Source organism: Labeo rohita, unplaced genomic scaffold (assembly GCF_022985175.1).
Source record: "Labeo rohita strain BAU-BD-2019 unplaced genomic scaffold, IGBB_LRoh.1.0 scaffold_30, whole genome shotgun sequence".
Classification (NCBI taxonomy): domain Eukaryota; kingdom Metazoa; phylum Chordata; class Actinopteri; order Cypriniformes; family Cyprinidae; genus Labeo; species Labeo rohita.
In genome coordinates, this window is record NW_026129217.1 from 4,214,389 (window position 1) to 4,231,898 (window position 17,510).

At 37.9% G+C, this 17,510-nt stretch overlaps 1 protein-coding gene and 1 long non-coding RNA gene across 2 annotated transcripts in view; both read left to right on the forward strand.

Annotated features, from left to right (window-relative positions):
* The window catches only part of LOC127160184 (oocyte zinc finger protein XlCOF6), a 500,603-nt gene that overhangs the window by 18,628 nt on the left and 464,465 nt on the right, over positions 1–17,510 (forward strand). The gene's annotated exons all lie outside the window — the stretch shown is intronic.
* On the forward strand, positions 157–2,522 carry LOC127160200 (uncharacterized). The gene is made up of 3 exons (XR_007826665.1): positions 157–728; positions 861–1,097; positions 1,238–2,522. It is a non-coding gene; the product is annotated as an uncharacterized LOC127160200 (long non-coding RNA).

The window sequence follows — 17,510 nt, forward strand, 5'->3', positions numbered from 1 at the left end:
TAAAAGTGTGATTTCACAGTGCCTTTTTTATGTTTTTTTGATGGCCGTCTTCCCCACCTGTCCTCAGTGAAAGACACATTACTTGATGGTCTGTGGCGTCTCAAGAGGATATCATCGGGAAGATTGTTCCTCATAATGTAATCTTTATACCGACCCTTCAAGGATCTGTACATGGCTTGGATGAGTTGTGCTGGCCTGAGGTGTCTTTTCTTGCGCAGAATTGATGTTTTGACTATGCAAAACCATTGTTCAACATGATAGTTTGTGTCTCTTTTTTTGTGATGTTCTGGAATAGGCAACTCTGCCTTGTCATAGGCATATCTTTTGAGGTCTCCAAGAAGAACCCCACTCCAGAGTGGATAGACGCCCATATAATTGTCAAGAAGAAAGGTGATTACTTCTGGACAGTAATACAGATTTTCTTCATGTTGTGGATTTTCATCCTCCACAATGGCTTTGACATCATCATGAATGCCTTGAAAAAGTCTGGAGTATGGTGAACTACCAACAGTTGTAGCAGATAAACTGTCCCCCACCTCCAGCTTTTCAGGCACCTCTTCTGTTGTATCCTGAAGAATGGCATCTTCGCTGGAAATTAGGCCCTCCAAAAATGCAAGACTTTCTCTCACAGTTTGGCTGAATTTCCTTGCAATAAAAACTGTGCAAAAGGGTTTGAAAATTGCAAGGGCATCACTGAGGCTAACTGTGTTTTGCAGTCTTGCAAAAACGTAAGTGGCGAAATTTTTCAGGCACTTATCAGTCTTTTTTGGAACGCTGAAGCAACAGCTTTGATGATATGGGCAGAGCACAGATGTAAAACTTGTGGGTTTAATGTCTGCCATGTTTTTTGCCTCTGACAGATGGCAGATGTCCTCTCAAGGTAAGCTGGCATGGTTTCCTTGTTGAAGGCTAAGAGGACAGCCTGCATCATCGCCAAACTATAGTCGGTCTCCACTTTGTGAATGTGCTGACTGGTGTATTAAGACAGTTTGAGGAGAAACTGCATCAGCCAAAATGATATTGGGGGAACGGAATGCTCACTGGCAATCATTTCGGATACTGGAAGCAGAGGAGCATCTCTTCCTTTGCCAGGCAAGGTAAGTGAGTAGTACAGGATGCTTCTGTTTTGATCTGGGATTCTTGAGATAACACCCCCAGTTGCATCCAAGTAAAGGCTGACAGGGGATCTATCTCTGAGAATACTAACCAAAATACTTAAACCTGTTTCTGTATACAGGTGAACTCTGAAGGGATTGACCTGGAAGTGTTGGACATATCCAGGTGCAAAATATGAGGTGATATCGCAATGTTTGATGATCGACTGGGTGAGCTGAGTCTCAAGCAGGATATTGTCATGTGTTCGCAGTTTTTTCTTGATTTCATGGGAAATTACTTTAAGAATATTTTTACTGAGGCTGTAGCTGATGTTACCTGCCAGAAGTTCTTGGACAGGGGTGTTTTGCAGCCTCTTGTAATATTTGTTACTCTCTCCTTGAATGACAGTTTTGGCAATTGATCCCCTTTTAATATTGCTGGCATGTCTAAAATGTTGTTCTTTTTTTAAATGCAGGATTTTACCAGCACGGCTAACAGTTATAGGAATAACTGTTTGATGTTTGGATGGTTTAGTCTTGATGGAAAAGGAGTACCTTGCCCAGCAGGTGGAAAATGTACATTTCGCACGTACATTTAAATAAACACTCCTGCGCTTTCGGCTCCTGATAGCTCTAACGTGCTGGTAAATGAAGCGGAGAGGACAGCAAAGGGTTTTTTTTTTCTGAACTGATCATAAAAGTAATGGGTCCATGGCTTTCTCGGTTTATTTGAGTGGTTGAATTTGTTTCCACACTTTTGAAGACGTGTATTGTAAATTTCTTTGGTGTTTGTGGCACACATCTGTATGGCTTATCACCCGTTTTTGTTTCAGTTTTTGTCTGTTTTTCTGGCACATTTTGGCATTCAGTGATTGTGGCACTGTGGTGGTTTTGGTTTGAGGGATCCTCCTCAGGACTGTCAGACATTTGAAATGTGTCGGACTCTACAGACTCCCCTCTCTCCCCTACTGTTTGATTTTGTTGTGTTTTGGATAGCACCGTTTCTTCTGTTAACCCCCTGATGTTCCTTCTATTGTAAGTCCAAATGACAAAAAGCCATTGCCTATTTTTGTGTGTGTTTTGGCCAATCTGTGCCATATGGGGGAATTAAAAGCAGTGTTCTTGCTCTGAATATCTTCAGAAGTGAAACATTTTTTTATCACCTCAATTCCTCCTGCTGCAGTCCAGAGGTCTTTCCGTGCTGCTCCCTTCCCTCTTTTAGATTTTGCCATCCTGTATTCGATTTTTGTTTTTTTGTATACAGCTTTATTCAGTTTAGTATTGGCAGTACTGGATTTTCAAACGGCTTTTAAAACATTTCAAACTAGCAGTAGGTGTTTTCAATCAAAGATAATTTAATACATATGTTGGTGGTTTTCAAACTGTGAAGCAATGTGAACTTGGTTTTATTGTTTGTTGTTAATTAACTTACAAAATAAAAATGTGTATACTCTAAAACGTGTGTGTGTGTGTGTGTGTGTGTGTGTGTGTGTGTGTAAAAATTGGACAGAACACATGATGGGTTATTTTTACCCAGCTTGTTGGGTTTTATACATTAACCCATTTTTGTGTGTGTGTGTTGGGTCAGTTCACCTATTGAAGGTTTCTCATTTCAGATAAAAATGCACTCTAAAATCTGGTTTATATATAGGACAAGAACTGTTCATTTAAAAAAAATTATTCAAGTATTATTCATAAAATTATAGTCAAGTCAGTCTTTTACAAGAGTAAAATCTTCAGAAACATTTAGTAAAGATTTTAGGATGTAACAGGAGTAGTACAAGCAGCCAGTGAGAATCTGTGTGAAGAAAACTGCTTCAGTGCATTAAATGTCTTGTATTCATTATTAAAAATAACAACGAAGTCCCGTTGCATTTCAGCCCTGTTTCATGCATTCGTTTGGCGGGCGGTGAAACTTCCACTGTCCACTTGCACTGTCGTTCGCTTTGAGTGCAATCTGGTGAATGCTGCATTTGTAGAAGGCTAGTGTTTCAAGCAGATGTTAGCTGCAACAAACATTTAAACAAACAAACAAACACACACACAATGAAAAATGTGAGTTGTGAGGCTACAGATAGAAATATTGATAGAAATACAAAGTAATACATACCTTTTCCCATTTGTAAAGTTTTCTCTCAGGACAGAACACAAAACTATGAGAAAAGTACTCAGTTTTAACTGTTTTGACACAGACTACCCAACACTGGGTTCATCATTTGTATTTACAGTTAAAATGACCCAGTAGCTAGAGTTACAGAAAAAACTACCCAGCACCTGGGTCCAAATATTTAAAATAACTCCATAAAATAACCCAACAAGCTAAACATTCCAGCATTTGGGTAAAAAAAAAAAACATAACCCACTATTTTTAGAATGCAGAAAAATTACCCAAAGCATGGGTAAAAATGTTAAAAATAACCTAATAAAATTACCCAACAAGCTGAATCCAGCATTTGGGTTAAAAAATAACACAGCATTTTTTTAGAGGGCAATGTGGTCTGGCAGATTTATTGGCTAAAAGAGTAACGTACGACAATGAATTCAGCACATTATAAATGAGAGCAGAAAGTAAAATACACTGTTGAAAGTAAAATACAGTGTTTATGCTTTATGGAGACAAAGTACAGTGACGAGACATCATGTAACAGCAATTTAACATTGTGTGTTAAAGTACATAAAGTCGGTAGCTATCAATTCACGCAGTGGCTAATTTGTGTGTTTAGGTCAGGCTCTTTGTTCTGCTATTAAAATCAGCTGCTGATCATAAGACAGTACCATATTATAGTTTCTAAAGTGCAAATCAGTCCCTATTAAATCAACGTAAAAAACCCTCGAGTGCTTTAAAAGTTTGCAGGTAGGTACATAGGACACCATATAGAAACTATTTTTGAAGTATAGAAGTAATGCGCAAATGGCTAGCCTTTTCTTTTTTCAGTAGCAATTTTGAGTTTGACATCCAGGTATGAAAGGGCAAAAAGTGAACAACCGCTGTTTTTTAAAACGTATAGTGGCCAATCATATCAGGTAAACAAAATAAGCGGCCAATGGGATAAAGAAGGTATCCTATGGAAGGGCAAGGGAAATATCCCAACGTAAAAAAAAAATAATAATAATAATAATAATAATTACATTTTCAGTTTTTAACTAAAACCTTTTTGCTGAGTTGTAGACAAAAAACTAAATTAGTTCCAGGTCAGGTCCATGTAATGCTTCACAATTAAATTTTCAGACCATATGGCACAAATGCAAAAATGAAAAAATTAAACATAAATAAATAAAAATATTTTTTTAATTTTTTAGTTACTTTATAAATTGATAATTGTCATTTTCTCTCCTTTGTTTTTAATTTGACTTTTGCTAAATTGTGACTTCAGAAATGATCATTTGAATAAATAAAATCTAAACCATTTTCTATTTTTCCATTTTTTACCTTACAATTTGCGCTGTGGGCTGTACCATTAGCGCGGGGGTGTGGCCGCGGACAGTTTCACAGACGCTTAACGTGGCTTAACGTATCCTACTAAAACAGTGACACTGGAGGACACACTTTATTAATGATAAACATATAGGCTACTATTTACAGAAAAGCAGAATCGCCCAGAATAAAAAAAGTTTTTTTTTTTTTTTTTGTTAATTTAAAATAAAAGCGATTTGTGCTAAATTGCACGTTAATTGTTTTGTGCCCCATTGAAAACCGAAAGAAAATAAGTGGCTCTATGAACAAAGACAGTGCTTAATTAAAAATAATAAAAATAAAAATAAAATAGGTTATGTAGGCTACAGGAAAGCAAATGACAATATGAACCCTACACGCTGAATTGGCATCCTTCCATAGGCCTATAGGCTTTCTGGAAGAAGACGGTGGTGTAGCTTAAAAGTATGGCCAAATTCGGTAAACACCTTATTAATGTTGCAAACTATATTGTCTTGCCTACTGGGAAACAGATGTAACCGGAATATGAACGCGACACGCAGAGTCTCAAGGTAAGCGTTTTCTTACCATTGAAAACCATTAGACTATTTGAAGCATAATGTAATTCATTAAGACAGTGATAAAAAAAATGCATACCTTATTAATAAAGCATAACCTAGGCTACTATTTACACACAATCCGAAAAGCCCAGCTATGAACGTGCAAGGTATGTTTATGTTTTAAATATGGTTTAGTTCATGTATAGTATGTATACAGTTTGTGGGATTTTTTTTTGCTTTTTTGTTTTCAGCAAAACTGTTATCAATATTAAAATATAAATGGGCTATCAAGCCAGTATTTTGTAAATCTAATTAATTAATGTGCCCATTAATTAATCAAAATAAACTCAGATTTTTGAGATTAAAAAATTAACACATCATATGCCAATTAATGAAATACAAAGTTATTATTTAAGATAATTCAAAGCCATTATTGTGTTAATTTAGAAAATCAGTGAGTAGATATTACAAAAAAAGTAGCTTAAAAAATTAAAAAAGAAATAATAAAAAAAGAAAGAAAGGATAGACTAGGCCTAAATTTTAAAGTAAAAGCGCCAGTAGGTGGTGGCAAATCACTGTCTTAATAAGTGAGTCATTTAGTAGTCATTCATTCAATGGAGTCGTTTAAACAGCTGATTCATTCAGAAACAAAGCAAGTGACATTTAAAGATGGGTTCATTCAGACTTGAGGGACTTCATTTGGAAGTGGCAGAAGCTGGCGCCGAGTTACGTAATTTGCGGTAATGTAAATGCTAAATAAAACAAACAAAAAAAAAACTATATGCAAATACTTTATAAACATGTATAGTGAACTTTTACAGTTAATTACCCGGAGATGTGTATGTAGAAGGATTTCCGTGGATGCTGTTTATGAATAAAGCTATGTGTATAATCTACATCTCCGGTGGTAATGCGTGTGTGTGTGTGTGTGTACCTCGTATTTATCATGTTATGGGGGGCATTTTTTAGGACCCCATGAGGAAACAGGCTTATAAATCATGCAGAAATATTTTTTGAGAAAACAAAAGTGTGCACAGGCTCCTTTGAGGGCTAGGTTTAGGTGTAGGGTAGATGTAGGGCAATACAAAATACGCCATTACGCCTATGGAATGTCCCCATAAAACATGACAGTTTTCTATGAGAGTAAATCTCACGTAAAACTTTGCGCGTTTTGTTCATATTCCAACCACTTAACATGCAACTTAGTACAAATTTAGTACAGATCGTTTTTATATTGTGGGCTATTCTGTTTTTCTGTAAATAGTAACCTATATGTTTAAAATTAATAAGATGTGTTCTCCAGTGTCACTGTTTTAGTAGGATACTGTGGGATTACAAATTTAAGAATCTGTTTAAAATATGCTGATACTATGCATATTTGTTATAGGTTCCAATAAAAAAGTTATGTATATTGTGACAGTCTAAGAGCAGGCAGCCCAGGCCCTGAGACAGTAACCTTTTGTCTTTATGCAGTTCCTGAACATCTAGAAGGTTTCCCAAGTTAAGTGTGAATTCTAAGCTCAAGGTACAACTGTGCCTTTTGTTTAGCACCTATGCATTTGAATGACACTCTTTAACTGAGCTGTCTTCCTGTACCACATTTGCATGCTTTGTTTAGATTGATTCCACCGCTATGTACTCCTCCCCCTGAAACCTATATACTCCGCTGTGCTGAGATTTTGTTAGACGAATTTTGATGACTGCAGCGCTACGCAGCGAGTATCTGAATAAAGAGAAACTTCTGCTTCAAGATATCCAAAACGTCTCCTGGTCTCCAAGAAAAAATTCACAACAATACGTTAAGCCACTTCAAGCGTCTGTAAAAATGTCCGCGGCCACACCCCCGTGCTAATGGTACAGCCCACAGCACAAATTATAAGATAAAAAATGGGAAAAATAGAAAATGGTTTAGATTTTATTTATTCAATTGATAATTTCTGAAGTCACAATTTAGCAAAAGCAAAATTTAAAAAATGAGAGAAAATGGTAATTATTCATTTATAAAGTAACTGAAAAAAAATGAAACAAAAAACAAAATGTGGTTAAATATGGTCTGAAAATTGAACTGTGAAATCACCAATATAATTATTTCTCATTTGCAAATGCGGATTTATTAGAGCCCAGTGTCCTGAAAAACGTTTTCCCATTTAGTCTGAGAACATTCATGGCAGCATTATGTTCATTCTTTTGTATTTATCCTCAATGAAACTGAGAAAATAATACATAAAAACACAAAGTTAACATTATGTATAACGATGGTTGTACATTGTAAAAATGAACATTAGTAACTCTTTCATCAATATGTTACATTTGTAAATTCACGTTTTGCACTTTTGCGACACTCCCTAACTCAGATCACCTCACTGGAAATTTTGTAGAGGCTTTCACTCGCTTGATGCTATAACAATACCTTATTTTGAACACTTAATATCTACTTTTTGGTTTTATGATTTTAAATGTTATGTAGACGCACATACAATTTTAACCAACGCTATACTACGACGTTATGCCGATTAAGGTGGAAGATAAGTTAGAATGTCAAACGAATGTCCATTATAAAAACAACTTTACAGCACTTGCAAATACTCCGATTGTACGTTGGACTTCAGGTAGGCCTTGAACAGTTATCCTTGCTCCTCAACGAAGCCTTAAAGGAACACTTCATTTTTTAAAATAGGTTCATTTTCCAACTCCCCTAGAGTTAAACAGTTGAGTTTTACCGTTTTCGAAACCATTCAGCAAATCTTTGGGTCTGGCGGTAGCACTTTTATCATAGCTTAGCATAAATCATTCAATCAGATTAGACCGTTAGCGTCTCGCTCAAAAATGACCAAAGAGTTCTGATATTTTTTATTTAAACCTCGACCCTTCTGTAGTTACATCGTGTACAAAGACTGACGAAAAATAAAAAGTTGTGATTTTCTAGGCTGATATGGCTAGGAACTATACTCTCATTTTGGCGAAATAATCAAGGAAGTTTGCTGCCGTACTAATGGGTGCAGCAGGCGCAATGATATTACACAGATGTCAATTCTGCCGGCTGCAACTCTGCATCTACACAAACTTAGTGCTGTCACTTTCAGGCGCTGCATAATATCATTGCGCCTGCTGCACCCATGGTACAGCAGCAAAGTACCTTGATTATTATGCCAGAATGAGAGTATAGTTCCTAGCCATATCAGCCTAGAAAATCGCAATTTGCTGTCAGTCTTAGTACACAAAGTAACTACAGAAGAGTCAAGTTTTAAATAGAAAAAATATTGTCATTATATATTGTCATTTTTGAGCAAGATGCTAACGGTCTAATCAGATTCAATGATCTATGCTAAGCTATGCTAAAAGTGCTACCGCCAGACCCAGAGATCGGCTGAATGGATTTGAAAATGGTAAAACTCAACTGTTTAACCCTAGGGGAGTTGGACAATGAGCCTATTTAAAAAAAAATGGAGTGTTTCTTTAAATCATCACTGACTCTCGGAAAAGATGGGTTCAGCGGACCTTTAAACCATACTATACACCCAATCCACAGTGTGATTTGAGGGAACGGGCATAACTAGAATCACTATGTCACAAGGTTGTCTTCCAGTACTAACTGTATCCACCTTATAGTTTATTACTGCATTCTCTATTATCTGACGTGCTTGGCAGTGTCTGTAGTTGTGCATCCTCTGTGCAGATAAGAGATTCTTCCCTGTTAATAGAACAGAAAATACATTTTACTGACATAACTGTAAAAATAATATTCCCTTTTTCAAATCGAGCCATTCTCAGATGCCTGTTGTTGTGGCGTCACACCCACAGAGGCCGCTCCCACGATAGTTGATTGACATGAGCGCCTTACCTCAGACCAGCTGTAACAGTCCGACCTTGAATGTTTCGATGCCGGAGCAGGGATGTAAGTTAGATGTAAGTTTGTGTTGCTGGATGTAATAATGAACATAGTGATTGTCATTTACTCCCGACATCTGAGCTGCTGAAGATGCAGTGGATTATGTTTGTTTGTGAAGGGAATGCACCTCCCGATCTACATATATCTGTCACGAATCTGGTTGGTGACCTGCGGTCCGCTCACCACCAGATGTCGCTCTCACCCTGTCACTACACTCAGACTGTTGCACCACACCCCGGACTACATTCCCCGTCATTCAGTGCGCTGATTGGGTCAGCACCTGTGACCAATCAGCGGCGCTATAAAAGCCCCGGTCTTTCCCCTTGCAATCCACGGAGTATTGTGTTTAGTATTGTTGTTGCGATTTCCACTGTTATTGTTCCTAGTTCCCTTGTTTCCAAGTTCCCTGTGTATAGCTTTCTCGCCTGGCCTTTTCATTTCGACTTTCTCGCTGCCTGCCTACTGGACTCTTGCTCGTTTCTCGGATTCATCCCTACATCTTGCCTTTGACATTCCTGTTTGCAACTGTTTGACCCTGCCTGTTCGACCATGTTTTTGTCTCGTCCTATTAATAAAAGCTCGCAGATGGATCCGCTCGCCTCTCGTCTCATTCACACCGTTACAATATCCCTCTTCAGTCTATGTTTAACCAATTTTTTCTTAAACAGGCAAGGGAAATTACTCCTGACCCTTCTCATGTGATCTATCCAGAATTCAAACCACTTTCATCCGGTTGATGTTTTTGCACCTCAAGGATTGGATACAGTCGTTATAAAAATTCTTTTGTTCCTTTTGGCTATAAGACTGTTGAATTCTAATGTGAAAGATATTCCTGTGTGATTTCTGTGGTATTTTTGTTATGCAGCTTCATATGTATTCACCCAAAACCAATTTCCCTTGCAAGGGATATATAAAGTATTACTATTAATATCACGCTCAATTTTCGCTGAACAAACTGATTAGTTGATTGTAATATTGATTCTGTTACAGTTACATCTGGCAACTGAATTAAATAATTACAATTCATTTATTCATTCATTCATTGTATCCATTTCCCTTTTGAGCTAATTTTGCTACACTAATTATTTGGATCAGTATTCTAAAGTGAAGATCATTAAAAAAAAACAAAACAAAAAAAAACCTTATTGTACAGTTTTGTAAGGTTCTGAATGGAAATTCCTTTCAATGGATTTGGTAACAATTGAGTCATTACTGTTCAAATCAAATACAACCTTACAAATACTTCAACTTAAGTCAATATTACGGAGTTACCATGCTTTTCACTTTAGAATACTGATCCAAATTGTAATTCCTTCTGAAGGATTTGGTAATACTCAAGTACTAGTGGTTTACCATGATAATATTAAACTACCACTTTCAGCTAAACACTATTACACACTAATGCTAAGTGTTACAGTGACTTACCTGGTTAAATAGGTTACAGAAGGTACAAGAAAAATGCATAAACCATTTTTATCCAGTATAATTTATTCTTACAGATTATACCATAATTAAACAAGTAGTTGTTCAAAACTATCTAGTTTCACTAATAATTAGGCAACTTTATTGACTTAACTAAAGGAAGATAATCAGGAAATGGTATCTACTGTAGCATCTGGACCAATCAGACATACATTAATTGTTACATTTAACAAATAGTCTTTAAACCCAACAAGCCAGCTATATGCTGGAGCTCTGGAGACAACCCCCCAAAGCAACTAACACCCCAAAAGGGCTCAGTTGCCAGGACGACGATCTGATTAGAGGTTTTATTGCCCAGAGGAATGCACATTTGCCCATGCTACATTTGCCCATAGGAAAGACACAATGCCTATAGAAAGACTCTTTCCTATTTATTCACAGACAAACCTTCTTATCACACATAGCCCAGGTCATTGTGTACAGTATTACTACATTGTATTTTAATTTTGTCTGTTGTATTTGTATTTGTCTTTCTACTGTTTATGCATGTGTTATGATAGATGACTAGCCATGTAACCCACATATGCCATGTTTGGTCTCTTTGAATTTGTATTTTGATCATCTAAATAATGGTTTATATTATATGTTGATACATTTGCAACATGTTAGTGTTTTAAGAAACCTTAGTAGTTTCTGCATCAACACCCAATCAAATTACATATGCAAAATACCATGCTCACAGACAAATAGCCGTAAACTTTCCCTCCAAAGGTGAAAGTTACCATTGGTTCATGGACCTCCTGGAGGCGCAGCCTCCAGAGAGCTTAAAGGCATCAAACGATTGATCACCTCTCTCTCTTCACTTCGCTCTCTTCTCCCGATTGCTGCCTGTGTGGAGGAACCCACGGGGAGCCTGAGCCGGCACAGGGCGTGCCCGGCGGGCCCGACAGGCCCTAACATACAGAGCTGTGGCTCTCGACCACAAAGAGCCAGGCATTTCCACTCAACCCTGGAATTCATCTTCATGACTCGCCTCAGTCAGTCAGTGGTTCTTTTAGAACTTAAGAAGATGAGCTAGAACTCTTCAGGACTTCCCTAAGCACGCGCCAGGCCTTGCGGTCTTGTCTTTCCATTCTCCAAAGATCACAGGACTTCAGCTGGGTCCCTCTCAGCTCTTAGTTCTTCTTCACTTTTCACATGGGAAGAAACACCCAGTCACCATCGAGTCAGGACATCTTTGGAGTTCATCATTCTTCAGACCCGGAAGAATGTGATTGCAATTCCAAAACCACCACTGCTCCAAACCATCAAGACTTTCACCTGAGACTGCATTTGGACACTTGTTCAATGACCAAGGCAATGCAAGTATCGTACATTTAACTAAACAAAACAGAGGTTTAGTATAAGCTGTAGACAGCACTGATGGTTTCACTCAGGTGGCTAACTGACTCTCTTCATAGCTTCATTTCCTTGTCTCTCTCTAACTGCTTCTCACTGACCATTCCCCTATGTATGAGTGATTTCATGTTGTTTGTTTAAATTAGATATGTGTTAGTCCTTTGTTAATAAACTATTGTGCACAAATTACATAAGTTTTGATTCTGTTTCTGCCTTGCAAATTAATGTCCCTTTACGATTCCGATTCGAGCTACATGCTCTAATGCAATGGTACTTTAAGAAAGTTATTTACTGTGGCCATGGAAATATAATTTCTTAGAGTTGATATAAAAATTATACTGAATGTTCGCTGGGCGAACAGATTAGTTGATGGAAAATTGATTCTGCTATAGTTACTACTGGACATGCACTCGTTCACATTCTTCTCTTCACTCTCTGAGGCAGAAGCATCCTACTACTTGTCCACTTGATCCTATACCATCTCATCTCCTTCAAGCTATTTCTCCCGCAGTTGTACCTGCACTCACTCACATCATTAACACATCCCTTCACACAGGTGTTTCTCCCTCTGCATTTAAACAAGCTCATATAACCCCTCTGCTTAAGAAACCCACCCTTAACCCATCTCTATTAGAGAACTATAGACCAGTTTCCCTTCTTCCTTTCATTGCAAAAACACTTGAACGAGCTGTGTTCAACCAAGTCTCTCTCTTTCTCACACAAGACACTTTCTCATAAGTGGTCACTCAACTGAGACTGCCTTGTTCTCAGCTGTTGAAGCCCTAACACTGGCAAGAGCGGCTTCTAAATCTTCAATACTTATCTTGCTGGATCTGTCTGCTGCTTTTGACATGGTTAACCACCAGATCCTTCTGTCAAACCTATTTGCATCTTGGGAACCGCAATCCAGTGGTTTGAGTCTTACCTCTTAGGTAGATCTTTCAAGGTATCTTGGAGGGGTGTGGTGTCCAAGTAACAACATCTAGCTACTGGGGCGCCTCAGGGCTCAGTTCTTGGACCACTTCTCATCTCTGTCTACATGGCATCACTAGGTTCTGTCATTCAGAAACATGGCTTTTCATTTTATTGCTATACTGATGACACTCAACTCTACCTCTCATTCAATCCTGATGATCCGTCGATAGCTGCTTGGATCTCAGCTTGTCTAACGGACATTTCTTGCTGGATGAAGGATCATCATCTTCAACTCAACCTTGCCAAGACAGAACTGCTTGTGGTTCCATCAAAGCCATTGTTTCATCAAAATTTCACCATCCAGTTAGGCACATCAACCATAACTCCTTCAAAAGCAGCCAGAAACCTTCGAGATTGATGATCAGCTGACTTTCTCAGACCACATTGCTAAAACGGCCTGGTCCTGCAGATTTGCTTTATTCAACATAAGGAAGATCAGGCCCTTTCTTTCAGAACATGCTTCACAACTCCTAGTTCAAGCTCTTGTTCTGTCCAGGCTGGACTATTGCAATGCTCTTTTGGCAGGTCTTGCAGCCAGTTCTATTAAACCTTTACAATTAATCCAGAACGCAGCTGCTAGATTAATTTTTAATGAGCCGAAAAGAACACACGTCACACCTTTCTTCATCAATTTGCACTGGCTACCAATAGCTGCTCGCATAAAATTCAAGGCATTAATGTTTGACTACAAATCCACCACTGGTTCTGCACCCCTTTACCTAAATTCATTACTTCAGACTTACGTGCTCTCTAGAAGCTTACGTTCTGCAAGTGAATGGCACATTATTGTACCATCCCAAAGAGGCACAAAATCACTTTTACGGACTTTCACATTAAATGTACCCTCCTGGTGGAATGACCTTCCCAACTCAATCCGAACTGCTCATTAAGTCATTTTCAAGAATTGGCTAAAACACACCTCTTCCATCTGTATTTGACTCTCTAACTCTAGCACTCTCTATTCTAATACTGTTCTTTATAAAAAAAAATGAAAAAAAACTTGCCCTTTTAGACTTATAATCTATTTATTTATTACTGCTTGTTCTCTTTAAAAAATGTTTTGTTTTATTTTTTCCTTATTTATTATACAATTAACAAAAGGCAAAAAAGAAGGCCTCTAACATTAGCTTGCTTTTCCTTTTTCTATTTTGTTTTTTTGTATTTATTATTTTAAAAAATTATATTTTATTATTTAAATAAAAACTTGCTATGTGTACTGCATTAGGCTAACTGAGACTTGTCATAGCACTTGCATGTTATTGTTTATTTGTTGATTTTGATTGCTTCCATTGTCATCTTTTCTAAGTCGCTTTGGTTAAAAACGTCTGCCAAATGTCTAAATTAAATGGGATTTAAATTTAGAAAAGCCACACGAAAACCATTATGATTCCGTAATTTTTTCCTCTACTACGCGTTACTCACTTCTGGAGAAAACCAGCAGCAGCAGCTGGTGGCTTTACAAGCATATGCTGACAGATAGATGGAGATGATGAACTCAAGGAAGGCGAAAACCAGTAATATGCCACTGATTCCCCGGAAGAGATTCTGAGATAAAATAACAAAATTATCGATAAATAATACTCACACTGGTACACTGGATGCTCAGCAGTCCAGAATCTACAATCCCTGATCTCTTCATATAGCAATTTAACATTTTTTATAGGTCAAACTGGACTGGAGTTTGCAGTTAATATAAAATGTCAATGCCTTCTTGCATTGTAAATGATCAGTAATACTAAGAGATCTTTAAACCACTTCTGAAATGTTGGGGGAAAAAAAAAACAAATTGCAGATTAAGGTTTGACTTTTTGACAATTAACTTTTAACTGACCACACAGCAATATTATTGTAATCTCTAAATAAATGTACATATGAAAGTTGGTGACTTACCTCATACCTTCTCACTAAATTAGCACATTCATAATTCAAAAAGTCATCACAGTACATGGGTAGAAATGGTCCTAGAGCCAAATCCAATGAAAGTGTAATAAGGGCAATGTTTGCAGTTATAGTACTGAAAATGTTCATTCCAAGTGATCCATTTACCTATTGGAAGAAAAAAAAACTACTTCAAGCAGATTATATTAGCAGTACATTAGCAATAACTTCTAACAGGTTAATACGTATGTTTAACTCGATGGAAAAGTATACAGAGTGTGATTTAAAAAAAATACTTGGCAAGTAAATCTTCACTGATGAATGAAACTATGAATTACAGCTATTTAAATTGTGTGTCCAGGAATGCAGTGGAATATTCTGGTCTACTCTCTCAGGTTTTGTCTCCAGTATATTTCATAAATGCAAAAAAGACTAATAGGCCATATGCCTAAAAATAAATATTCAGTAACATGTGTCCACCAAGGATTTTTTAGCCAGTTGAAAAAATGTAAGGTGCTTTTCTTAAAATGACCAGCTGGTGGGGCTTGAAAATGCCTTGGTGACAGTGTTTTTCCAGCTCAGATGCTTTAGTTGCTATGATTTGGAATAGGCTATCCACGGTGGTAACCTATTACTAGTATCTCATTTTAAAGAATTTTACTTTATATAAAAAAATGGATAATAAAAAATAATCCATGTATATGGTAAGTGCACCCTAGGGCACTTTTCTAAAATCCACATTGTGGTATTGAATGCACCTACGTTTTGCGTCCATTCTAAAATCCTTTATGGTAGGGATTCACGCGCTTATGCCTGTTTTCCCTTTCTTGAGTTGGTTAAAACCCCGGCCACCTTGTGTCCCAATCCTTGTGAGCATCTGGCAGGCTAAAATAATGGTAATACACCTGCTAGATCCTGCGCACCCTCTATGATATGGGTTCACGCTCAAACTCATGCCCATTCTCTGAGTTGGTTGTTCCCGGACACCTTGGATACCACTCTACTTATGCATCCTGAGCAGGTTGTTACTACCTATATTCTGTAGGACGGTTCCTGAGGGATCCTGTGCAGAGCTCATGGTAGCCCCCTGTGTGACAGGCCAAACCTAGGTGAAACCCTAGGCATTCAGCCATATCCCCTTAAAGGAATATCTTCTGATTGTGAGCTTCGAGCTTTACCCCGGGTCCAGCATTTCTGACCCCTTTCAGGTAAGTCTTGGGTATGCAGCTCAAGCTTTTGGCCGAAGGGGATAATGTCACTGACAGCCGTCACTACGTTTCAGGGGCAACTCCCTTAAGGTACTTTTTGGTACTTAGTGCTCGCCTCTATGGTGGCATGCACTCCCCTCAGCATGGCAGCGTGGGTATAACCGTTATACCCCATAGCAACCCCTAGAGGACGCAGGTTGAATTCCTTGAAAGGGAACGTCTCAGGTTATGTATGTAACCCTGGTTCCCTGAGAAGGGAACGAGACACTGCGTCCTCTAGTCTCGTCGCCATGCCTCAGACGTAAGCTTCAGACGAAAAAGCAAATGTTGTGTTCTACCGGTGTCCTTTTATACTGTGGTCGCACCGGTAGTGATGCACCGGTAGCGACGAGTCGCGCTGGAAGTGACGTCATAGGCTGGCCAACACTGTTATCATTTTTGTATATAGGCTTTAGACACGGGTCATGGAGATGGCGTTCCCCATAGCGACCCCTAGAGGACGCAGTGTCTCGTTCCCTTCTCAGGGAACCAGAGTTACATACGTGGCGCGACACCTGTCCTGCTTCACATAGACGCAAAGTAACTCGTTTACATGGCAGAATGTTAATTTTGTTCAAGAGAGGTTTATCCCACCCCTCTCAAACCGATTACAATTTCATTCGGTTCGAGCTTTTTTATTCAGATTGAGGTGTTTATATGGAAGATTTTCATTCAGATTGGACTTTTAAACTGATTACAATGCTCCATGTAAACGACCTAGTAGGGGGAAATCTGAAACTGACACTTTCTGATTCTGACCGTAGGTTCCCTTTACCACATTCATTTTTCCATAATTAAATCACTGAGGTTAACACATTAAATCAATGTGGGCATCTTCTAGTCTGTTTTATCCTCACACTAAGGGTCAAGTTGATATTGCGATACAGCTTTTTACCCCAACGAGAAATATTATGTTGTTTTAATATTGCAAGGTCTCGTGGCATGAGAGCTCGTCTCACCCCTAGTATCTTGTATTATAAAACACAGAACACTTAATTGTATAATTGTTTCTTACACTGATAGATCCCCAGTAAGGAATACCACAATACACAAAGATGGATCCTGGATGAACTGTAGACATGATGCCACACAGGAGAGTAAACAGACCGATCAATACCTGGACAGTCTGTGAGATACATGAAGAATGTACAGAGCAGGATAAGAGTCTTTTGTGAAGTAAAACAATATCAAATTTTGTGGCTCAATTTAAAAATGCAGAGTATTAGTTTTTAGCAGCTGTAGTTTTGAACTTAATTTTTGGATATTTTCCTAGTACAAACATATTTTACAAGTGGGAAACTCACTGTATGAAATCACAATGATTTGCAGATGTGCAAAACATGTCCATTATGTCAGTTTTTTTTAAGGTAGCAACTAGAACATTCTTTTCTGTGACGTCTTTTAATGGTAGACTGCAAGTTTTATTATAATACTCTATAAATCATCAAACCTATTTTATATTGGTGTCCTTTCTGCAATGTCACCAATTCAATGAGTCATATTTTACAATAAAAAAAAAATGTGTAAGCTTTGTTAAATCTGTGTATCACTCTATTTATCTTAGAACATATTCATGTACTTTTCTTACCTCGCACTGATGTTCACACATAAAAGTCAGTTATTTGGTTAATGAAA